Source organism: Vulpes vulpes, chromosome 13, assembly GCF_048418805.1.
Source record: "Vulpes vulpes isolate BD-2025 chromosome 13, VulVul3, whole genome shotgun sequence".
In the NCBI taxonomy this organism is placed as follows: Eukaryota; Metazoa; Chordata; class Mammalia; order Carnivora; family Canidae; genus Vulpes; species Vulpes vulpes.
In genome coordinates, this window is record NC_132792.1 from 3,168,995 (window position 1) to 3,193,518 (window position 24,524).

At 50.3% G+C, this 24,524-nt stretch overlaps 1 protein-coding gene across 4 annotated transcripts in view; it reads left to right on the forward strand.

The window, feature by feature from the left end:
- Positions 1-11,664: 11,664 nt before the first annotated feature.
- The window catches only part of COL22A1 (collagen type XXII alpha 1 chain), a 263,464-nt gene continuing 250,604 nt past the window's right edge, over positions 11,665-24,524 (forward strand). For 3 of the 4 annotated variants that reach the window (XR_003234234.2, XR_003234233.2, XM_025993486.2), the window contains exon 1: positions 11,665-12,141. The gene's annotated coding sequence lies outside the window, so the exon portion shown is untranslated. Of the gene's footprint in view, positions 12,142-20,813; positions 20,914-24,524 lie in introns of all 4 variants that reach the window. The other variant, XM_025993488.2, reaches the window with a different exon arrangement.

Genomic DNA, 24,524 nt, shown 5'->3' on the forward strand with positions numbered 1-24,524 from the left:
AAGAAAAAAGAAAAGGCATTGCTGACAGCACTTTATCTCCCAGGTTGGAAGCATTTCATTGCTCTGTCCGTAACCAGACCTGCTCATTGCGCCCCACAACGTCCGTCTCCTTGCTCCTTCCATCTCTGGTCTGACCAGCCTCCTGCTCCTGCCTGGTGCATGTCTCTACAGCTCTCCTTCCCCAGGGCCTGACCTCCCCTGAAGCCCCAGCTTAGTCCAGGCCCCAAGTCTTTTCCTGACTTGAGACAGGCGGGATCTCGGCACCCGCTAACCCTAACGCTGGCCCTCATGCTGTGGCTCTGGTGCTGACACAGACCCCCGCTGCAGCCTGTGTCTTCTAGCCACTTTTTTTTTTTCCCCGCTAAAGTGAAACTCCTTCATTTCTGCGTGTCTGGCCTCCAGTGTATAAAAGAACTTGATATCCAAAGATCCACGCTCAAATTCTGACCCGGTGCCTTCTGGAGGTGGAAGCTTGGGTGTGTGGCCTAACCTCTCTGAGCTCCCAATTTCTCATAACTCTCCAGGTGGTTGTGAGGTTTAAGTGCATCAGACCTTCTAAATTGGAACTGTGGGGGCTGAAGGCTTTGAATCACTTTTAAAATTTCCCAGGTGATTCTGAAGACCAGATAGATTCTGGAACCGCTGATAAAGAGAAACACAGACAAATAGCAAAGAAGCTCAAGGGAGGGTCAGGGTGAGGGGATAATTCTTATGTTTAGATTTTGGTTCTCACGAGACTGCTGGGCTGGCAAAAATGTTAGTTTTCCAGGAAGAACAGCCATTTGATCGTCTGTGAGCCACTACTGGAAGAAGCGAAGAAGAAATTCCGGATGGCAAATGGCAGTAAGGACAGGCAGGGAGGTAGCCGGATGCATGGTGCAAGGCCACAGAGCTAAGAGAAGAAAGGAGGTGCTGGCCCTTCTTTCTGTAAACCCAGAGTCCAAGCCCTGGTTCCTGGTATCCGCTGCTACTTCCTAGCCCGTGACCCTTGGGAGGCCTCTTACTTGCATTTCCAACATCAGCCTCTGCATTTATAAAGGCAAAGATAAACTGGTGCATGTTTCCTCCAAGTGTGGTCCAAGGAATTGTGCATGAGAATCATGCCGGGACTCTGTCAAAGAGCAGATGATGGGGCTTTACCCCAGGCCTCTGACCCAGAATCTCTAGGGTATCTCAGCCTGGTTGAATCCCATTAAAGTTAGAAAACAAGTTGCCTACAGTCGCTAAGGATTTTTCTAGCTCTGATGTTCCAGAATGATGTTCTCCAAAAACCACCCCACTGGCAAAGAAAAACATGGAGCATATAACTCACTAGAGTATTTGATTTTATAAAGGATGTGTGAGTGGGTCTCTGGCTACTAATGTGTTTTGAATATCATAAGGCATAACCGCAAATAACATTTTAAAGTTGTCATAAAAATAAACGTATCGCAAGTTTATATAAAGAAGTGACTCAGAAGAGTCAACACAACATTGAAGAAACAAAGTGGGAGAACTGATACTACCCAACTTTCAGACTTTCTATAAAACTACAGTCATCAAAATAGTATGGTTTTGGGAAAAAAAAAAGACAAATAGATCAGTGGAACAGACTAGAGGGCCCAGAAAAAGACCCACATAAATATAGTCAACAGATCATTGCCATGGAAACAAAGGCAATACAGTGTGTCAATCATAATGCTGGAACAGCTGGACGGCCACATGCAAAAAAAATGAACCTAGACACGCACCTTACACCCTTCACAGAAATTAACTCAGAAGGGATCATCCACCTAAATGTATATGTCAAACGATTCAAATCTCAGAAGAGAACGCAGGAGAAAACCTAGGTGACCCTGGCTGTGGTGATGTCATTTTAGACACAACCCCAAAGACACAGTCCATGAAAGGAATCATTGATAATGTGGACTTAATTGAAATTAAAAACTTCTATTCTAAAACAAACAAACAAACAAAAACTTCTATTCTGCAAAAAACACTGTCAAGAGAATGAGATGATAGGGCGCCTGGGTGGCTCAGTCAGTTAAGCATCTGCCTTCAGCTCAGGTCATGATCCTGGGATCCTGGGATGGAGCCCTGTGTCGGCTCCCTGCTCCGTGGGAGTCTGCCTCTCCTTCCCTCTCTGCTGCTGCCCCTGCTAGTGCTTACTCTCTTTCTCTCTGTAAAATAAATGAATAAAATCTTTAAAAAAGAGAGAGAGAGAGAGGATGAAAAAACAAGCTACAGAGTGGGAGGAAATATTTGCAAGAGACACATCTGGTAGAGGACTGTGATCCGAAGTATACAAAGAACTCTTAAAATTCAACAATAAGACAACAGACAACTGATTTAAAAATTGGCCAAAGAATAAAGAAGCTGTGGTCTATGTATACAATGGAATTCCTCAGCCATTAGAAACAACAAATACCCACTATTTGCTTCGACATGGAGGGACCTGGAGGGTATTATGCTGAGTGAAGTAAGTCAATAGGAAAAGGACAAACATTATGTGGTCTCATTCATTTGGGGAATATAAAAGTTAGTGAAAGGGAATAAAGGGAAAGGAGAGAAAATGAGTGAAAATATCAGTGAGGGTGGCAAAAAATGAGAGACACCTAACTCTGGGAAATGAACAAGGGGTGGTGGAAGGGGAGGTGGGTAGGGGGTTGGGGTGACTCGGTGATGGGCACTGAGGGGGGCACTTGGCGGGATGAGCACTGGGTGTTATGCTATATGTTGGCAAATTGAACTCCAATTAAAAAAATAAAAAAGTAAAAAAATAAAAATTGGCCAAAGACCTAAAGCACCTGGGTGGCACAGTCGGTTAGATGCTTGTTGGACCCTTGCTCACGGGTGCCAACGTGTCCCGGTGGACGCCCCAGAGACTCAGTCCCCAGACAGGCAGATGCAACAAGCAAGAGGGTTTATTGAACGTTTGCGCAAACAGGCTCTCCGCCTCAGAGGTGGCAGAGTGCCCCGATTAGCAATTACAGGCATCTTTTAAAGGCAAAGAAAATGCGGGAGTAGCATAGCATTCGGGTTATGATGTGATTGATTTCTTTGAAGGTCAACACGACCATGTTCAGGGACTTTTCCAGTCAGGGCGAGGCGGGGGATAGTTTTCTTATCTCAGAAAAACAGAATGTTTTCGTTGCTTGAATTCATGGGAGGCGCCTGGATGGGCTGCCTCAGGGTTAGGCCTGGTCCCACTTAAGGGGGCGGGGGGGGGGTGTGGGTGAGTGGGGGGTTTCTTCAGTGCTAACTCTTGGTTTCGGTTCAGGTCTTGATCTTGGGGTCATGAGATCAAACCATGCGTTGGGCTCAGCACTCAGTGTGGGGAGTCTGCTTGAGACTCTTTCTTCTCTGCCCCTCCCTTGCTCTGTGCATGCATGTGCATTCTCTCTCTCTCTCTCTCTCTCTCTCTCAAATAAATAAATAAATCTTAAAAAAAATTTGACCAAAGACCTTCGTAGGCACCTCCCCAGAGAAGATGCATAGATGGCAAATAAGCACATAAAAAGATATGCCCGATCATATGTCATCAATCAGGGAGATCCCAATTAAAACAACACGATCCCATTACACATCTATTAGGATGGCCACAATCCAGAGCACTGACACCAAATGCTGGTGAGGACACAGAGCAACAGGAGCTCTCCCTCATTGCTGGTGGGGATGTGGAACGGTGCGGCCATCCTAGAAGACAGTTGGGCAGTTTCTCACAAACCTAAACATACACTTACCCTAGGATCCAACCGTTGTACACTTTGGTATTTACCCGAAGAAGCTGACCACTTATATCCACACAAAAACCTACCTATGGATATTTCTGGTACCTTTATTCCTGGTTGCCAATATCTGGAAGCAATCAAGATGTCCTTCAGTGGGTGAGCGGGTAAATAAACTATGTGCTTCTGAACAATGGGATATTGTTTAGCGCTAAAAAGAAATGTACTATCAAGCCATGGAAAGACACAGAGGACCCCTAAATGCGAATTACTACCCGGTGAAAGAAGCCAGTCTGAAAAGACTACATACTGTATGATTCCAACTACATGACATTCTGGAGACGGAAAAAAGACCTGTGGTTGCCAGGGGTGTAGGGGGGAGATGAATGGGCGGTTCACAGGATTTTTATGGCACTGGAAATACTCTGTGTGAGATTGTAATGATGTATACGTGCCATGACGCATCCAAACCCACAGGATGCCCTGGTGTCAATCAGACTTCAGGGATAGTGATGTGTCCATGTCCGTCCGTTCATTGCAACACATGCTCCAGTCTGGTGGGGGATGCGGATCAAAAGGGACCCCCTACGGGCTGTGGGGGGCTCTGGGGGGCAGAGGGACATGGGCGTAGAGGCATCTCTGGACTTTCAGGTTTTCTGTGAATCCAAAAGTGCTCTTAAAAAAAAAATTAAAAAATGGATGGAAAGTCAAACACCATTAAAAGTCTACCTTAAGAATGTAGATGTCATCCCCTGCCCCCCCATGATTTGTCCATATAAAATATGGGCTCGTGTAAAAGCGAAGGTAAAGGAAAGCAATGTTTGAAGTGGTCTGAGTGTCACAATAAAGCAAGGACAGGTTATAGGCCACCGAATGAGCACAGACAGAGAAAATGTGAACAGTCAGGACGCAGGCAGCTTCCTAGTGCACACCTGACCCCGCCCCAAGGGGACAGGAACTGCGGGTGCCTCATGGAGAGCAGGGGCTGGCCTGGGCGTGGACCCCAAATGCTCACAGAGTCGCCTTTCTCATGTGTTAGCAAGGGCTGCCTGCCTGGTCCCTCCGCGCCCTCGTGCGTCTTCTCGCCCGTTCTCCGTCCAGCAGGCACCCTGTGTGCAGACGGGCTCTTCTAAGATGCAGGGCTCTCTAAGAGGGCGTGGCCAACTTTTCTGAGCACCTACTAAGGGGTGACATGTGTGATTTCACCCATGGTCCCGAGTTACAGGTGCCAGATAAAGGGCCTAGGATGGTGGGTATGTGGTCCAAGGCGGGGCAGTCAAATAGCTGGCAGGACAACGATCCAGGGTACAGTCTCTAAACTGTCTGCCCTGCGCCCTTCAAGGGGGTCACATTTGAGTTGAGACTACATATGGGGCGGGGGTGCCTCCCCTCCCCAGGGAAACAAAACTAGGCCCTTCCCAACCCTTCCCCTGTCGGGGTAGCCTGAGGTCTAGGCAACCCACCCCCGCCCCGCCCCAGCTTACAGCTTAGTCTCACCCTGTAAATATTTGTAGGAGCCTTTCCCCCCTCTCAGCAAAGGTGGGTGAGTGCAAAGCCAGGCTGGGCAAGTGCTCACAGGCAGTTTGTCAACATAATTGATACTGCCAAGCAGAGGGCCAGCACAATGGACGCTTGCCGAGCAGATGGGGGAGGATGTGTAATCCCTATAATATAGACAGAGGCGTGTAATTTAGGAAAGTGGATTTGTTTTTCTCGAACAACAGGGACAGATAATGCTGCTCCATGTAGTCAGGCTGGCTTTGGAAAGCACAGACACTCATTATTTCTCTGTCCTGCGTTTCTAGGTCTTGTTCTAGAGGCATCCAACCCAGGATGGCAACCCCGTGGGCCGTCCCTCCTCGCCGGCCTCCTGGCTCCGGTTTTTTCACCCTCCAGGCTGCCCACACGTGAACACGGATTGCAGTGTCCCCTGGAAGTGGAGCATGAGCAAGCCCTAAACCTCTCAATGCTTCTGTTTTCTCATCTTTACGGTGAGGATGACATTACCTTCTGTATAGTCATTCATTCACATGAAGCGTATTTATGGAGCACTGATCACATGTCCTCTGAGCAATGACAGGGGTGACTTGTGGGCTGGGTCCAACCGTCTATGAAAGTACAGAGCAGATAGTAGATACTCCATGCATGCAACTCCCTTACTTTTCTCTAAAACACCAGCTTATAAATCAGCTTCACATCTGCGGAGCCCCTGTGGCCTTTGCCCTGCATAGGATAAAATCTGCATTTCCTTCTTAGGCTCTACACGTTTCGGATAGCCAAGAAAAATGTTTCTGTCAGGATTTAAATCATCCTTCGACCACCTGAGCCACATCTAGGAACCCCTCCCATAAACACACGCAGGTAAGAACAGAGTGAGATACGCATACAACGATGTTTATTGCAGCATGTTGTAACTGAAAAAAGAAAAAAAAAAGACATAACTATACTAGTTGAGGAATTATGAAGGGAGTTTTGGTCCTTGCATACAGCAAGCTTGGTGGTGCTCTTCCTCGCATGCTGTCTGCCCTGTGGTGAGCATCTACTATTGGTGGAACGAGTACAAACCGTTGGAATGGAAGGTGGCCATTCACAGAATGAGGCAGAGCTAAGGGAACCGACGTTGATGGGTCCCCCAGACATGGTGTTAGGTAAAAAGACTCAAGCAACACACTAGGATGTATAAAGAATATGTTCTCATTTTACAAAGTAGGTTGTATGTGTATCTGTACCAGACAAAACATATTTGATTGATTGATTGATTGATTGATTGATTGATTGATTTTTTGAGGGCAAGAGATAGTGCGAGCATGAGTGGAGGAGGGGCAGAGGGAGAAGCAGACTGCCCGCTGAGCAGGGAGCCAGAGCGGGACTCAACCCCAGGACCCCAGGATCATACCTGAGCTGAAGGCAGATGCTCAACCGACTGAGCCACCCAGGCGCCCCACAGAAAAAAAGCATCTTTGAATGAATAGGTAATATCAGGAAAGCTACAAGAATCTCTTCAACAAAGATTTTTGGAGAGGGATCCCTGGGTGGCGCAGCGGTTTAGCGCCTGCCTTTAGCCCAGGGCGCGATCCTGGAGACCCGGGATCGAATCCCACGTCGGGCTCCCGGTGCATGGAGCCTGCTTCTCCCTCTGCCTGTGTCACTGCCTCTCTCTCTCTCTGTGTGTGACTATCATAAATAAATAAAAATTTAAAAAAAAAAGATTTTTGGAGAAATGGGGGAGCCCCGCTTTACTAGTCTGTTTTATTTTTCCCATTTAACAACACAGCATGGGGAAACCCCCCAAAGTAACCAACATAAAACCCTATAGCACCATCTAGGCAACTTCCCATCCTTCGTTTAACTGATCCCCTCGTGCTGGACATTTTGATCATGGCCACATTTTTCATTTTTATAAACAAGGTTGATTTGAACAGTCTTGGGAACATATCTTTGCTGGGAAATAATACATTCTTGGAAGTATAATTGCTGTCACTTTTATGGATGTTACTTCTGGTTGTCTTTGATCACTGCATGCCATTTAATTGATTTCAAAATCAGACAATAGCTCAGCCTTCTACTAGTTCTGAGACAGAACAAATTGACCTCTGTAGCTCACTTTCCGCACCTGAAAAAATGAAAGTATATCACTTGAGGTTCCGCCAACTAAGGAGATGATGGCCAGCAGGGAGCTGAGGTCATGAGAAGCCACTTCACCCTCCCTGTGCCCAGGCGTCTTAGGAGGGGAGTTACTGATGTTGATGCAACTGATTCTGAAGCACAGAAGCCCAGGGCACCGGGTTTGCACACAGGGCAAGACACTAGCTCAGGAATTGGTTAAGTGGATTTGGCAGGGTCGCACCATCAGCCAGTGACACGGTCTCTGGTTGGGTTATTTCAAATGGAAAATGGAACAGAGGGGCAAGACCCAGTAGGAGGAAATTCTGTGCTGCCAGGAAATCAGAATTTGATTTCTCAGCAAGTAATTTTCAAAAGTCAGAGAATCTTAGTGCTAATGGGAAACTTCTCAAGTCGTTTTCAGGGTGGGCTAGAGAAGAAAGCGTAAGTTTTTGGAAGAAGACAGACTGGATTCGAAGTCGGGCGAACGACTATGGCAAGTTCTTCAACACCTCCAAGCTTCTGCTTGTGGATTGGTGAGATGAGGACATCACTGTCCCTGCCAGGTGTGCCGCCCATCAGAAATAGGGTATGTGAGTGTCTGCAAGTGTGTCTAGCACACAGGTACTTACTCAATGGCCACTGCTATTGCTATTATTATTGCTGCGGTGATGATGATTGATGATGATGATGATGATGATGATACTCTCTCTCCTGGAGAAGCTAGGGAGTTTCTGGAGGAGACAGCAAGTCAAAGACTGTGTTGGCCATGTACCAGGTCTCCCCTGCCCTGGGCCAGGCACTGTCCCTGCCCTAGGGATGGAGCAATGATATAAATCCCTGCCCTCTTGGATCTCATTTCTGGCTGGGGAGACAAACAATAAACACATAAATATAAAATCTGCTGTCAGCACGAGCAGCTTTGAAGAACCACAAAACCCAGTTGTGAACAGAGAGAGATGTGGGCCTGGTTTAGATTTTTTTTTAAAAGCTATCTTACTGTGGTAACAGTTAACATGAGATCTGCCTTCTTAATGCATGTTTATGTGTATGCTGCGGTTTGGTTAACTGTGAGCCCATTGCCCCGTGCTAGGACCTCCCCACTTCGCCAGTTCAGGCGCTGCAACGCTGGGTGACACATTTTCCCTCCGTCTCCACAGCCCATTCGACCCTCCAGATGTTCATTTCCTTTAGGGTGCTCACCCTAAAAATGAAAGTTATTACACCAGCAAAAAGCAGATTTATTCAGGAATAACAGAGAATTGCAACCTTAGACATGCGAGCTATGGCAAAACCACAGGCGAGTCCAACACGGAGGAGAGGAACGCTATTTTGCAGAGAAGGAGAAGTTGGCAGGGGCTGTTGGGAAGGAAATTCCACTGGAGAAGAGCAAAAGTTCAAGGTGATGAGGTTTATTGTGGGCTGAGTTGCAGGGGCGGTGGATTTCTTGTAGGAGAAGCAATGTACATTTTTCCCTGTGGGGGGACTATGATCTATGATTCTTTCCCCTTCTCTTTTTTTTTTCCTGTTGGAGCCTATAATTGACAATTCTCCCCATAATTGACACCTGAGGGATAGGGCTCTAGCACACACACACCCCGGCCCCCGCCTCAGCCCATCCCCTTTTGGCTCCAGACTCCATGAAGTGAGCTTTTCCCTTATTGATTTCCTTACAGGGGCCCAGGTCCTACTCCATCCAGCTTTGTGTCCCCAATGCCTGATTCTAGTATGCTGTCAACACGTGTGGAACTACATTGAAAAATGCAAACTTGTCGTCCTCTATGGCTGGAACCTTGAGTTCCCCTCCATTCTCCCTCTCCACTGGAGACTTGTTTTACCTGTGGTTACAAGTGGGGGCTCAATGTGCTCCAACTCCCACCTCCAGCCGACCCTCAGGTGCCAATTCACCTCCTTGACTTGTCATGCCCAGCCCCACCACTGCTCAGGGGCTCTACAAAGCCCTACATTGCCCATGCCCCTGGCCCACAAAAGCATGTCAAGGGCTCCTGGTTGTCAGGCTCAAGTCCACACTCCTCTGCAGTCCTCTCCACCGCCATCAACCACCTGGCCCTTGGCCATAACCAACCTCCCCACACCCTACCCCCCAAGCCCTAACTCCAAGGTCTTCTCCTTCACACAGGGGGCAGGTGAGGGGGGCTCCTCTCATTCCTTAGTCTCTGCCTCCTCAATAGTGGATCTAGAGTTTGGTACTTCCCTCATTCTCTGACTCATCCACCTGCGTCCTTCACAGTGCTCAGGATCACTCAGTAATGGAACATGGTTGGCCCACTTCCCCATGTGCTGGCTTTCTGTCCTCTCCCCCTCTAGGATGCACAGAGGCCACCCCGCTGGGCTCATCACTCTGAGACAGTTGGACACCGGGAAATAAGCCCCAAATGGAAAACATCGTGCACCTAGGACAACTCCCACCCCTGTCTTACAGAGCTGAACCAGGATGCTGGCCAAACCCGGATCCCCCACCACCTCCCATCAAGCCCCATACAATGCCCACTTAAAACTGAGAGCTCCAAAAAGCACCAATGAGCTAAGTTGTCAATAGCAACCAATATCAACCAATCAGGACCAGACTCTTCTGACCAATCAGGAGGAGGCACCCCCCTTTGCCTCATTAGCATATTTGACCAGTGGGAACCTGAGCATGAATTTTCCAAGTGCAGGGCTTCCTCTGGGGAGGCCTCCTGAGCACTGTCCCTTGGTGCTGTCTCCCTTGTGCTCTAGCTGTAGCCCCAGTAAAGCCTTGCCTGTGCCTTTGACCTTTGTGTCCGGCCTGGTTTTTACCATTGTAGGGCCCAGGAACCCGACTCCACCTGGATGGTCCTGACACACACAGGGCATGTAAGAGCTGAGAAGTGGGTGTGCCCCGTGGGCTTCTCACACAGGTGCCATCACTGTCTTCCCTGTCTCCCTCCCTTCCTTCCCTCCCTGGAACTGTGATGAGCAGGACACCTGTCTCAGCCCATCAGCATCCCATATCAGGGTCTGTTTTCACCAGCACACCTCCTCTGTTTCATTTAGACATCACCTGACACTGCTTGGCACCAGGTGGGCACTCAGTAACCAGGTGTGAAATGTCACGGGGCAGCTGGGAAGTAAGGCAGGAGAAGAAAGAAGGGGCTGGATTGTTGTGAATTCCCTGAGTGAGTTCAAAATTCCCAAGTTTGCCCCATTCCATCTATTAAACACTACTAAGCAGGCAGCCAAACAGAGATGCCCCAGAGTTTAGGAGCCTGCTTGGGAGTGAGGGTGGGGGGATGGAGGAGGTCATCCGGATTAAGCCACGCTCTCATCTAGTTCAGCATACCCCTGCCTGGGCCATTTTTAGGAACAGAGGAGGTAGAGGAGCCCCCTGGGCCAGCACCTGTTCATTCTCTGCTTCTGGGGGTTGGGAAGCCCTATAAAAGGAAGCAAACATCTTCTGTGGCTCAAGGAGAGGCTGTAAAACAACCAAAAGTGTTTGTTTGCAATCCCAGAGACACAAAGTCTCCTGAAATTGAAGGTGTGCTCCCATGAGGAGTGCAGGCTTATTAAGGGCAAGCCCAGTAAGGACGGAGTGAAACTATGTGATACAGGATTGGTTATTTAGCTAACAGGCCTTATGTTATCTTTATTCTGGTCCCACGTAGAAGGATGTCTCCTAGCAGGTGGTGGAGGTGCTACTGACAAAAGTCCGGAGCTCACGGGTTTCCAAAAATTGAAACAGGAGAGGTACATAGGTCCTGCTTCAAGATCCTTCGGACCGGTTGGCGTGACTCCTAGCAATGGTGACTCTACTTTGAATCTTTGCTCACTTCTCATCAGAGCTGCCTGGCTCCTGCCCCCCTTCTTCTGAGAGACCCTGGCAGGTGGCTGAAGCTCTGCGGGCCTTCCAGGTCCTATCTGATGTGAAGGACACGGATCCACCCCTCCTCCAGGATGCAGAGAGAGCCAGCAAACAGGGCCACCTGCAGGAAGAGGCAGGTAGGTGCTGGGACAGGTGGGGGCTGGGGGGGCTCTCCCTGCGGGACAAAAAACAAAGTCACCCCCAACCTGCTGCCCCTCCAAACTTTCCAAACCGGCCTGCAGCTGCTGCCCAGTGGCGGGGGGAGGGCTACTTCAGCCCAGGCTCTCCAAGGGACCAAAATATCCGGCGGAGTCTATAACTGGACAGGGAGTTGTCAGCCCCAGCCCCGGGCCGGGCTTCCTAGGGCGGCCTCTGTATGGCCTGGAGCCGCTGCCCCTGCCCCTTCCCGCAGGGGTGCACCCTCCCCGGCTGGGCTCCCGCCCCCCAGGGCACAGCCTGCAGTCCTCCCGCCCGCCCTCCTCCCAAGCCCGCCCACCGCCGGCTCCTCCCTCCACTCCGAGCTGGGGGCTCCCAGCGCCCGGGCCACTTTGCCCCTGGGGGGACCGAGCAGCTTTGTTCTTGGGCAGCAGCTGGGCCGGCTGCCGCCGCCGCAGTCCTCCCGGAGGACCTGTCTCCCCTTTCCTTATTTTTGTGTTTCTCCAGCACTTTCTGTTTTATTTGCTAAGTTCCAAGCCTTACCTTTTCACTGGATTTCTTTAGTTGCTGGTTTTTAAAGGGAGCTCTTTCTCGGGACCCCTGGCCTGGGGGAAGCCCCCAGACTGATTGCCAAGTCTCATCTGGAGATCGAGGTTGCTACCTTTGGAGGGAGGGTGAGGGGGTTTGCTGGCCTGCGACCCACGCCCTAAACCCCCACCCCCAGGAGGGGGCTGCCTGGGGCTGGCTGCTTCTCTGGACCCTGCTTCCAGTGGATTCCCTCCCGCCCTGGACTGGAACCTTAGCTGGCATCCCTTTGAGCTTCTCCCCTGCCAGGTAAGGCCTGTGTTCTCTTCCCTGGAGGCTGCTGGAGGTCACAGGGCTTCACGCTTACACCCTTCTGACGGTGGGCAGGATGGGGTTGCTGTGGGTGCATGGAGCTGGGGGGGGTACCCTCTCCAAACTGAGCTGTTTCCTTCTGGAGCTTGAACATGAAGCATTTTGGGGAGTGACCTCAGTCCTGAGCTGCTTTGCCAACTTCAGAGTAAAACGAAGCAGAGTCAGTGAGAACCTAGCTGTCTGATTTTAGGTGAGCAGCTGGGGAGGGCAGGAGCCCAGGGATGACTCGGGTGTGTCGGATTCAGGGACTTCTTTCCAAGTTGCTACTTTTATTTTATTTTATTTTATTTTTTATAATAAATTTATTTTTTATTGGTGTTCAATTTACCAACATACAGAATAAGTTGCTACTTTTAAAAGTTGTTGAGATCTCCCAGCCTCTTTCAACTTTCCAGTAGGAAATTTGGAGAAAAAGCCAGAAAGGTGGGGAAAAAGAAAAGAAAAAGCGCGGAGGACAGAGAACAGCTTACCTTCGGTTTTGCGTTATTTTCAGGGAACTTTGCCTTTTTGGTCTACATTTAGATCCCTCTCCTATCTGGACAGTTTATTAGCCCTCTCTCAATGGTCTCAAACCCAGGGTGGTGTGTGTGTGGGGGTGTTTTTGTCTGTTTTTCTGTGAGTTCTCCAACGTAGCAGGCCAGAGTTTCCGGTCCCAGGTTATGAAGTTGTAACTTGAATTAGTGGCGTTATTGGACCATGGGTCCCCTTTTCTCCCCATTCCCATGGAGACTCGGACATACCAGGGGCCACGCTTGCCGGGCATCCCCTGAAGAAGATGTGCAGCCCCATTAATCAGGCCCGGAGCACTGTGTGAGTCCATCTCCCCAGAAGTCCATCCTGCTACTTTGTCATCTCCCAGGACCTGCACCAGCGCCTCTGTCCCTACATGGGACACTGGAGCCCCTAATCTGTCTCACTGACAGTGGATGCTCAGCAAACCCCCAGACAGCCTGTGAGAACTCACTGGCTTTGGGCAGAACCCTGAGGCCCCTTCTAGTTTATTTAGTTACTTGCACTGTTCCAGGAAAGTTCTAGATTCCAGGGCTCCCGCATTATCAGAGGCCGGCGGAGAGGGGTGGGCTGCCCAGCTATGCAGTGTGTGCAGGTGAAGGACAGGGCTCCGCGGCTGGTCTTCCCTTCCAGTCCTAAGCCTGCTGCTTCATCGGGCTGCCTGAGCTCGCCGACTGTCCCGTGAGCCTCAGTGTTCTCATCTGCCAAGTGGAGGTGATAGAAGGGATGCAGAAGGACAGTTCTGGGGGAACTGAGCGTGTGGTAGGCTTGTTCCACATCTCAGCAGACTCTGCTTGGCAGCCCCAGGGACGCAGCACCCCCTCCCCACCCGAGGTTTCTCTGTCACTCTGCTGCTAAGGGGCCGACTGTGACTTTAGGCAATTGTCACCCTGTGGTTATTGGGCCTGTCGTGCCAGGCAAGAGGCTGGAAGAGAGGAAGGGTTCCTTTGGGGGGAGGCAGGAGTGGCCCTAGGAGATCACTGGGCCTATAAAACAATCAGGACAGAAGTTTGTAAGTGGTTTTCCATGCATCCAAATTTCATCAAACGTTTAAAAAAGCTATTCTGGATCCACAGAATGGTTAAATAAGTGAGCTCACGGGCTGATCCAGCCACAGAGTTTTAATGCTTCATAGGTTGTTTAAAATTTGATTTCATTACTCGCTAAGTTGTTCAGCAAGTTTTATCCACAAATCTTAAACTTGAAAAAAACAAAAACAAAAACACAGGATGACTTTTTCCTTGTGTAAGTTCCAAGCGGCCACCCACTTAAGCTAGGTGTGTCCCCTCCGCTCATCCACGATTGTCTGTGTGACCAGCAGGGTCCCCCTTGGACGCCGGAGCTTGTCAGCTCTGGACTGGATGAGCCCGGTTATCTCTCCCTCTCTGATTCCATTCTAAGAGGGTTGTAGATAAGTGGAAGTGCTTCTGGGGGGAGAGAAACCAGGATTCCTGGGAACGGAAGCCATGGCATCATGTGGAAGGATAATCGCCACCTTAAGAAAGGTCATCTAGTGTAGAGGAAAGAAGACGTGTGGCCACTGTGGCCTGCAGGAATGTCATGTCATGTCATGTCAGAAGACGAAGCTGGCCTGTCCTCTTGGTTACTAAAGGGTAGAACGAGGTCCTAGGGAGGGAAGATTTGCTGGATGCTGGATTCCAGTCCAGGAGGGGGAGCTGCACAGGGACAGAAGGGATCCGCTCATTGCGTGGTGGTGGGGAGGGAGAGGGTCCCCCAGAACTGGAGGTATTTAAACAAAGGTTGGATGGCCCTTTCAAGTGGCTGCTGGCGGGCTGCGCTGAACTGAATGCTTGGGCCTGGTGTACCTTTAAAGTCTTTTCCCCAGCTTGAGATCCTGCACTTTCTGAGTACTTCCTCTCCAGCCTCAAAATTCTGCTAGTCCCCTCCTGCCTCCTGTCCCCCTCCAGTGCTGCTGCTGAGAGGAGGGCTGGCACAGGTCATGTGTGCAGTCAGTCACCAGGGGCCAGGGCGGTGAGCTCTAGGTGTCATTCATATCTCCTGTCTCGGTTTTATCAACAAAGAAGCGAAAGGCCAGTCTTTGAACCACTTACCTGAGGACAGGTGGAGAGGATCCAAGGAGTCAGGATTCAAAGCCACTTCTGGAGGATCAAAGCCCATTGTCATTTCAACAAAGGCCTCTTTGCTCAGGCTGGGGAGACTTCCTCTCAGAAGGGAGCATTGTTATTGATGCAGGGCTATGAGGAGAACCAGCAAATGAGAAGAGCCCACAGTCCTGTCTTAGGGTGGGAAAGGTCCCTGAGGATTTCTTTAGCCAATCCTCTCCTCAGGAATTGAATACTTGCTAGGTTGCCTGATGGAAGCAACTGCAAAATCAAGGAGGACCAAGATGGGCAAGAGAGGAAAAGTGCGATTTCCCCATTGTACAGATGAGGACACAGAGTCCAGGGAAACGGGAGTGACTTGCCTGCTTCGTATTTAGAGACAGACGTGGATTCTCAAACACAGGTCTCGTGTGGCACCAGGACACAGTGAGGTTGACCCTCTGGTCTTCCTGCTTGGGACTTGGCATTGTGCACGTGTGGGTGTGCACACACGTGTGTGTAGGTGTGTGCATGTCTTGGTACTATGTGCCAAGGGTTGGTACCATTTGTATTGTTTCTTCAAATTCCTCCAAGTGGGTGAGCTCACCCTTCCCGCCTGCTACGGCAGTGAGCATCTTTGTGCACGGGACTTCCCCACCTGTGGCCATGATGTGCTCAGGTTACTCCCAGGGAATAGGGTTTCTGGGTCAGAGGACATGGGCATGTTCATGTTTTGGGGAGGTTTCAGGACTGAGCATTCATGAGAGGCCGAATGCCAGGTAGCGTCATGGCACAAAAGAAGCGAAGCCTTGGTAAATACCCAGGGAACGTGTGGAGGGTGGGCCTGCAACACTGTGCTCGAAGAGATTCCAGAATCCTTCTGTGGCAAAGCTATCTGACGGCGGGGCTCCCTCCTACTGCCCACTATGGAGGGCAATATCCTGCCAGTTCTGGAAGCTGGTTCCTTCTAGTTAGTTCTGGCTATGTTCTGGTAGAGATGAGAGTACCATTGTAATTTTTTAAAAATTTGTTTCATAATAAAATATTGGAGACAAAAGGAATCTACACCGTCTTTTGGTTGGAACTAACTCAAGGGAGAAGTCTCTGCTCAAACTACATACTGGCAGATCCAGGACACTGGAGCTGGCCTTGACTGCCTGGTAGCCAAGTTGCTGGGAGACGGTCTGCTCCCGAGTCCATAAAAACATGAAAAAGCAAGCTGACCTAAACAATAAAAGAAAGTGTCACTTAAAAATACAACTGCAAACTTGTTTGTGATTGTGGATTCAGAGTGACTGCATATGGCTTTGCCAGATACTCGCTCCTTCTCAGGCTCTTTCACCTGAAGAGGGTACCTCGAGCATCACAGCCGCTCCTTATCTGATGACTGCATCCCACGTCTCTCTCTCAGGTGCTTGCCCACCATCTCCTGGTCTACCCCCAGGGGCAGAGGAATCGTCACCTCCCACGGTGGCCTCTAATGCAGTGCTGAATATCTGGATTAAAAAGTCTTTCTTTTATTGAAATGAGAGCTCTCCCTGCCACGTCCATCTGTCAGTCCTTATTTCATGTTTTTAAGAGCTACTTAGCATAAATTAAATCCCATTTCCTATGACATTTTTTTGAGCTCTGTAAAAAAAAAAAAAAACAGAAATAATGTGCCCCCGAGCCCATCTGAGATTGAATGCTAACGGGTGCCAGACTGGGAGCTTGGCATTCTCCCATCACTTACTCCTGTGAATTAGCTCTGCTCTCACCCGCTGTGCAGATGGACAACCCGTGGCTTAGGAGAGCCCCACAGTCAGCACGCTGCAGCGCAAGTGGGATTCGAACCCACGTGTCCATGCGAAGCTCACGCTCTTACCCCAAAATACCAGGTGCAGCATATAAGGGAGAAGTGTGGAATTCATACAAAGAGGCAAATACACCATTTGGAAGCTCTTCTTACTTTTGGAGATATATTTCTCACTAGGATGGTTTGAATTATAAAAGCAATAAAAGCATATTGTTACAAGTGAGGCAGTGCTGGTAAACCCTGCCTTCCACCCTCCCCCCCACCTCTTTAACCAGTAGTAACCTTGTAGTGAATATCCTTTTACGACATTATTTCCAAACATACACATTAGTCAAAATCCAGTATTTAAACAGTTTGGGAACAATAACAATGAATTCTAAAACATGTTTATGTAGCACAATGTCTGGCTCATAGGACAGACTAAATAATTGAAAGGTTGAATTGCGTTATGGTTTGCTTGGTCTAATGCTCCCTGTGAGTCCCCTGGGCAGTGGCACAGTGGTCCCTGTTTGCTTTCAGCAAAAGCGATGGACAGAACGAGGCCCTGGATGGATTGTTTCCAGGTCCCTGGAGAAACACCTAATGGCAACCCAGCTTGTTTTTCCTTGCTCCTGAGCTGCTGTGGGCAAGTCAGCTTGGGATTTCCGTGCGACTTGGGTTCTTCGACCCCGGCACCCCATGCTGCTGACAGCTCCACGTCATCGGCTACTGTGACCCTCTATGGGCTTGTCTGCTTTTGCCACTAGGCAATGAGTTCCTTGAGATCGTGGGTTTTGCATTATTTATCTGTGAACTACCGGTGTCTGCGCAATGCTGGGCACAGTGGGAACTCAACAAACCTTTGTACAAGAGTAATTACAGAATGGTATTGCTCATCAAGGGCTTGCCACATGGTAGGTATGGAGTTAACGAAATCACAGTTTATTTATTTATTTTTTAAAGATTTATTTATTTATTTATTTATTTATTTATTTATTTATTTATTCATTCATCATAGACATAGAGAGAGAGATTGAGAGAGAGAGAGAGGCAGAGACACAGGCAGAGGGAGAAGCAGGCTCCATGCTGGGAGCCGGATGCGGGACTCGATCCCGGGACTCCAGGATCGCTCCCTGGGCCGAAGGCAGGCGCCAAACGACTGAACCACCCAGGGATCCCCCGAAATCACAGTTTAAATCATGAATTAGGGGTCCCTGGGTGTCTGAGCAGTTAAGTGCCTGCCTTCAGCCCAGGGCATGATCCTGGAGTCCCAGGATCGAGTCCCACATCGGGCTCCCTGCATGGAGCCTGCTTCTCCCTCTACCCGTTTCTCTCCCTCCCTCTCTCTCTCTCTGCACCTCTCATGAATAAATAAATAAAATCTTTAAAAAAAATAAATCACCAATTAGTGGAATATCAAACTTGGAAATGTCATAGAGATGTTTACCCCATCTGGCACAGTGGCCTCCACACGGGGGTGCCCAATAGCTGCCCCTCGGGGGTTCTGTCTGAGGACCAGGCAGGTCTGGCACCTGCATGATGCTGAGGCCGGCACTAAATCCGGGGGCCGGGCCAGTTCGGTGGGGCTAGGTCTGACTGAGGTCTGATTTTGGGCCTTCTGTTTGCCAGCTGTGTGGTTTCCAGCACCGATCTCTGGTGGGTGAGCAAGACTGAGATCCTTAGCTCCTTGTAGATCCACTTTTTACCTTTACAGTGTCATACGGGGCCTCAGGACTCTCCTTCAGCCACACTAGCTTGTTCTTAGACCAGGAAAGAAAGTGCCCCAATCCACCTCCTTCCTCCCTAAAAATGATTTAGGTTCTGTAAACCAGATATGTAAATATAAATGTCTATAATCAATCAATCAATAAATAAATAAATATCTATAATCCCTTGCATCTTTGGGTTTTTTTTTAAGATTTTATTTATTTATTCATGAGAGACAGAGAGAGAGAGAAAGAGAGAGAGAGAGGCAGATATATAGGGAGAGGGAGAAGCATGCTCCATGCCAGGAGCCTGATGCAGGACTTGATCCCAGGACCCTTGGATCATGACCTGAGCCAAAGGCAGATGCTCAACCCACTGAGCCACCCAGGTGTCCATCCTTTGCATCTTTGGTTGGTCATTTCACGATAGCTTTTCCTGGGGCACTTGGGTGGTCAGTTGGTTAAGTGTCTGGCTTGGCTCAGGTCATGATCCTGGGGTCCTAGGATGGAGCCACCCTGTGTCAGCTTCCATCCTTAGCCGAGAGTCTGCTTCTCCCTCTGCTTCTCCCATGTGCTCCTGTTTATTTTTCTCTCTCAAATAAATAAATAAAATCTTAAAAAAAAAAAAAGAACAGGTCTTCCCACAGAGGTCCATCCAGCTACCACTTATCTCACTCCGAATACTAGCTGTGCTTAGGGACTGAAGATCAAGTGCAACCCAGCCCTGATGCCAGACTGCTCGGTGAGCTAAGGGAGCGGGTTCAGGCGCTCTGTGCGGGGCAGATAGAAGAACGCTTCACCCCTGCAATCAACCACTCATCATGCACCCAGTGCTCGTGCAGTGCACACAGGGGCCCTGAGTGTTTACATGCACCCCCCTTGCCGCTTCGCTTCTGCAACAATCCTAGAGCGATTTACTAATAATCACCTTAGGTATGAGGAGAGACCTCATGAGCTTGAGAGACCAGTCTAAGGACAAGTGGCCGGATAAGAGCAGATGCCTCTGCTCCCCACTGTTCCCCTCTCTTCTTTTCGCCCCTTCTGTGTCAGAGCGTGACCTGTCAGGGCTGGGGTTTCATGGAGGCTTCCAGGAGCCATGGCACCTAAACGGAGTCTCTGGGAGAATTTGCCACCCTGTCTTTATTTTTATTTTAAAGATTTTATTTATTCATGAGAGACAGAGAGAGAAGCAGAGACACAGACAGAGGGAGAAGCAGGCTCCCTGCAGGGAGCCCAATGTGGGACTCGATCCCAGATCCCAGGATCACACACTGAGCCAAAGGCAGATGCTTAACCGCTGAGCCACCCAGCCGTCCCGCCACCCTGTTTTTAAATGGCTTGTTTCCCCTTTGGTCTGTCCCCCTACAGTGCACAGGCCCAGAGGCAGAAATCTGCCTTCTTTATTTCCACCTTGGGGACTCAGCTGTGGTCTTGCAGTGGGCGAGGGATGCAGTGTTTGTGGCACAAGTGAGCATTTGTGTCGGTGGGTGGGTGAGTGGGTGGAAGTGCGGAAACTCCTGACTGTGGATGAACGAGGAGGCAAATACACACATGGAGAAATGAATGAGTGAGTAAGTGAGTGAATGGATCCACTTGGCCAGGTTTCCATCAGCCCCACCTGGATGGGTTTTCAGGTGAAAAGGAGAGAGGGCGGGTTTGCGTGCATTTGCTCCAACAAAACTTTTCTAGAGGCTCTTCCCGCGTCCCTCTTGCTGCAGACCGCCGGCAGTGGATGCCCAGACTGTGTTTACAGAGCTTGGCGTTGCCAGGTTCTCCAGCAGAGCACAGTGGAAATGAAGGGGGCTCCTCCCACAGATGCCCCTGGAGGGGAGACAGATGTTCTGGGGCTTCCCTTCAGCTTTGTCCTGGGGCCGCGACCCCGTGATGCCAAAGCCACGGGCTCCTGTAGGAACGGAGCTGGAGAGCCCCTCACTGCGACAGCTCTGAGACTTCTGATGGAAAGAAAGCTGATCCCGCGGGGACGCCGTGCTGGGTGCCTCCCCGTGTATCCCTGACCTTCATGTGCTCCTGCCTGCAGGACGACGAGGTAGGGGGTGGGGGTCCGAGGCAGCATCTTGGAAGAAAAGAGACCCTCTGAGTAGGTAGGCAGACAGTCACCCCGGTGCGAATCCACAGGCTTGCTCTTTTGCAGGGAGTAAAAGTTTCCAGATTTTTATTTATTTATTTATTTATTTATTATTTATTTATTGATTTATTTATTTATATTATTTTTTTTAAGATTTTATTTATTTATTCATGACAGACACACACAGAGAGAGAGAGGCAGAGAGAAAGGCAGAGGGAGAGGGAGAGAAGCAGGCTCCATGCAGGGAGCCTGACGTGGGACTTGATCCCAGGTCTCCAGGATCATACCCCGGGCTGAAGGTGGCACCAAACCGCTGGGCCACCGGGGCTGCCCAGTTCCAGATTATTTAATTTTTTTTTTAATTTTAGAAAATATCAAAGAGATCTTCCCATGACCAAGTGAAATACAGAATTAAATCTAGTTCAGACCCTTAACCCATTGATTCGTTTGTTTCTGTGACATTGCTACAGGACGGCCCGCTGTTTGCCTGTCAGGATTCCAGGCACAGAGGAAGACAGACCAGAGACACGAGTCTAAGGAGCTCAGTGGAAAAGACAGGCCAATAAGTAGGTCAGTTTTATTTTATTTTTTTTAAAGATTTTTTTTTTTTAATGTTTAAGTCATCTCTGTACCCAACGAGGGGCTCGAACTCACAACTCTGAGATCAAGAGTCCCATGTTCTGCTGACGGAGCCAGCCAGGCGCCCCTAAGTAGGTCAGTTTTAATACCACTTAGTGTGTGTGGGGGGGTGTTGCTAAAACTCAGGAGTCCGTGAGAGCCCAAAGAACATAGTGACACACTGCTTGCCTGGGAAATCAGGGAAGGCTTCCTGGAGGAGAAAGCACATTAGCTGGACTTTGAAGTATGAGTAAGAGTCTGCCTGGCATGAACAAGAAAGCATCTCAGAGGCAGTGTCAGACAGTCAGGAAAAGAAAATACTGTGGTGTTGGAGGAAGAGCGAGAAGACTTTGAGGTTGGAGAATCAGATTCATGAAGTAAGGTGTCAGGGCTGTGAACCTGGAAACGGAGATCGGGGTCAAATTGAGAAGAGCCCCAAAGAAGAGACTTGAAGGTCGGAAATGACATCCAGCAGGCCTCAGCTCATCTGCTGAGCGTGAGCAAGTCCTTTGCAAACTCAGAGTGTAGCGCGGAGATTATTAACTGGGTCCAGATACGGGAGGCTCCTTCTCAGAGGGGCAACTGTCCTCAGAGCTTGTGTGGAGTGTGGGCCTTCCGGCAGCGTGGGGATCAGAGCCTACAGGGGGGTCTCGAAAGGTGGGAGCTCTAAAAACCCACTTGCTGGAACCCGCCTGGGGGAAACCATGCTCTCCTGGGACAGGGGAGTCAAGCTCCTGATTCCCCTTGGTAACCGCCTTGTCCTGCAGCCTCCCCATCTGAGGATGGCTAACACCTAACTCCCTCCCATTCCAGCACCTTATTTTTTTTAAAGGTTTTATTTATTTATTCATGAGAGACACAGAGAGAGAGAGAAGTAGAGACACAGACAGAGGGAGAAGCAGGCTCCATGTGGGGAGCCCGATGCGGGACTCGACCCAGGACTTCGGGATCACAACCTGAGCCAAAGGTGGACGCTCAACCACCGAGTCACCCAGGTGCCTCCTGGCACTTTAGACCTGAGTCCTTGTGGGAAAGGGCAGGGTGGGGATTGGAGCGTGAGGCCACGGCAAGTGTCGGGGTGGGCCACTCTCAGAGTCTCGAACCGAGTTATGTGGCTCTGCAACGGCTCTATTGGCACGAATCAAATATTGAAAAGGGTTCTCTGATAATAATAGTGATAACTTCCTTTAATTGAGTGCTTGTAGCTTTTTACATTTTTATATTTACGGCCACCCTTTTAGGGTGCTGGGCTAGGGACTCTAATGCCTCCCCTCAGCTGGTGAGGCAGGTTCATGCCCCCTGGTTAGAGACGCAGCCCCTGAGGCTGGGAGGCAGGAGCTGAGATGAGGCAGCTAGGGAGGGTGGAGGCTGGCAAACCTCGGGCTGTCTGGCCCCACGTCCGCCGCTCTCCCAAGCAGCCAGTTCCTTCGCATGGCCTAGGAGCTCATTACTCTCCCCTTGGAAAAGGGGATCCTGCTGGGACGACACCTCCATAATCAGTGTGGGTGCCGTAGCACTATTTATACCCACTGCTTCATCAGGCCAGACGCTGCTCAAAATAAGTTAAACAGAAATATCTTTCTGTGTCCTCAGGACCCTGTAATCTGAGACAGTCTCTTGTGAAATGCCCCAAGACAGTGTACTATTTGGAAGTGGCGGGGGGGGGCGGGGGGTAGAAACGAAAGAAGAGAATATTGGGAAAGATAAAAGGACGGGGTTGGGGCAGCCCTGAGATGTTGGAATAAACTAATGGAGCAGTAAAGAGCATTTCCAGGGGCTGAAGGTTGAGAGGCCTCCTGTCTGTGCTGCCCCGTTGGGCCCGGGAGGGATGCAGGGTGGGGTATCTGGATGGGTTTTGGAAGTCCGCCCTGAGGAGAGGTTGACCAAGGTGATTCTGGGGAAACCTTGTCTAAACTGGGTTGAGGATCAGAGCTGGAAAAGGGGACACAGAGGCAAGATGTTGAGTGAGGACAATGTTTAAGGAACCAGGGACACCGTGGGCGGGTGGCAAGGTGAGCTCCAGAGAGCAAGGGCTGCACCTGCTGGCCATGCACTGCTCTGTGCTCTGCAAGAAGAAGGAACCGCAGTGCAGATTGGCTGGAGTTGTAAAGGCGAAGGTGGGGAAGCGTTTGCTTCAGGCAGCACAGCTCTGGTGCCTCCGGTCTTTGGGCAACACTGGGTCAGGTGCTCAAGGGATGAATCTCGTCTCGTTCCCCCCACCCCAGGATGTGGCTTCCTTCTCCATCTGGATCCCCTGTGTCGTGAGGGCCTTCTCATCTCTAAACTTAGCAGCCATAGTAGAAACCTACCTCTCTCCAAAAATCCAGCGGAGGTCTCAGAGATGGCCCAGCTTGCACGTGCTTGACCCTCGTCACATCCCAGCATCAGGTGGGGGATGTGGCGTCTACAGTGGTCTGGTCTCGTGGCACCCCACGCGAACCACATCCACAGAGCATGGGACAGAAGTGTTGGCAAGAGCAAGAGTTGAATTCTGGCTTTGGAAGAAGGGAGCCTAGAAGGGTGAAGGCAGTGGTGGGACCAGGAAGGAGACATTCCCTGGGGTGCAGATGGGGGTGGTCCCAGGGTGCCCCATCTTCCAACTCCCCAGAGCCCTTTCAATTCAGCACCATCGTGGAGCTGAACAAAGGATCCAGAGTTGATGGGCATGTCCCTGCATGTTATTTAAAGCACAGAACTCCAAGCACTGCCATCGCGGGGCCTGCAGCCTGCCCTGGACGGTCCTTCCCACTTGGCTCTGACGTCCTTCGGGAGGCAGCCGGTAACTCCTCGAGAGGGTGGCCCAGAATGTGAATCCTTGAGCAGTGTCGTGGCCTGGGGTCCCCAGTCCGTGAAAGAGGACAGCAACTGCACGCTCAGGCTGTTGTGAGGCCCCCACGTGTGGCTGTGCACCTGCCGTGTGTTGGTGCCCGGGGACTTACCTTGAGTTCACATACACATCAGTTCTCTCCCGGAGCACCCCTGACCTGGAGGGGATAGGGGGTCGGCGATGTTTTTCCCCACTCTGTGTATTCCCCGTCTTTGCTCTCAACCATGACTGGGGCTCACCCAGCCCCCTACATGCAGAGTCCCTTGGTCCCCTCATCTTGGCTCTCATCCCCCATATGTTCCCCATCTTTGCTCTCAACTGCGTCCCCTTTCTGGTCCGGTAACAAACCATGACCACGTCCTGTGACTCTCTGTTCACTTTTGGGAGCTATCCAGGCTAGTCTACGTGGTTCCAGCCCTGAAGCATAATCCTTTATTCACCGTATGCTCTGTGCACCCGCCACCGCCCCCCAGCCATCCCCCATCACCACCAGTGGTGACGACTGTCCCAGAGGACCTGGTGATGGTGCTGGGGGGGTGTTTGGCCCTTTCCATCTTCCCTTCTTTTTCCAGAGGGTTGAGTGAGGATGAGGGGGAAAGGAAGGGGTGGCAGGGGGGTCCTGCTGGCTGTCTTTGCCACTGGTGCTTCCTTACACTTCTGGGCACTCAGGTGATGACTCTGATGGAGCCTCCTCAGCTCCGAGTCCCCCAGCTTGGGACAGCTCTTCAGGTTGGTC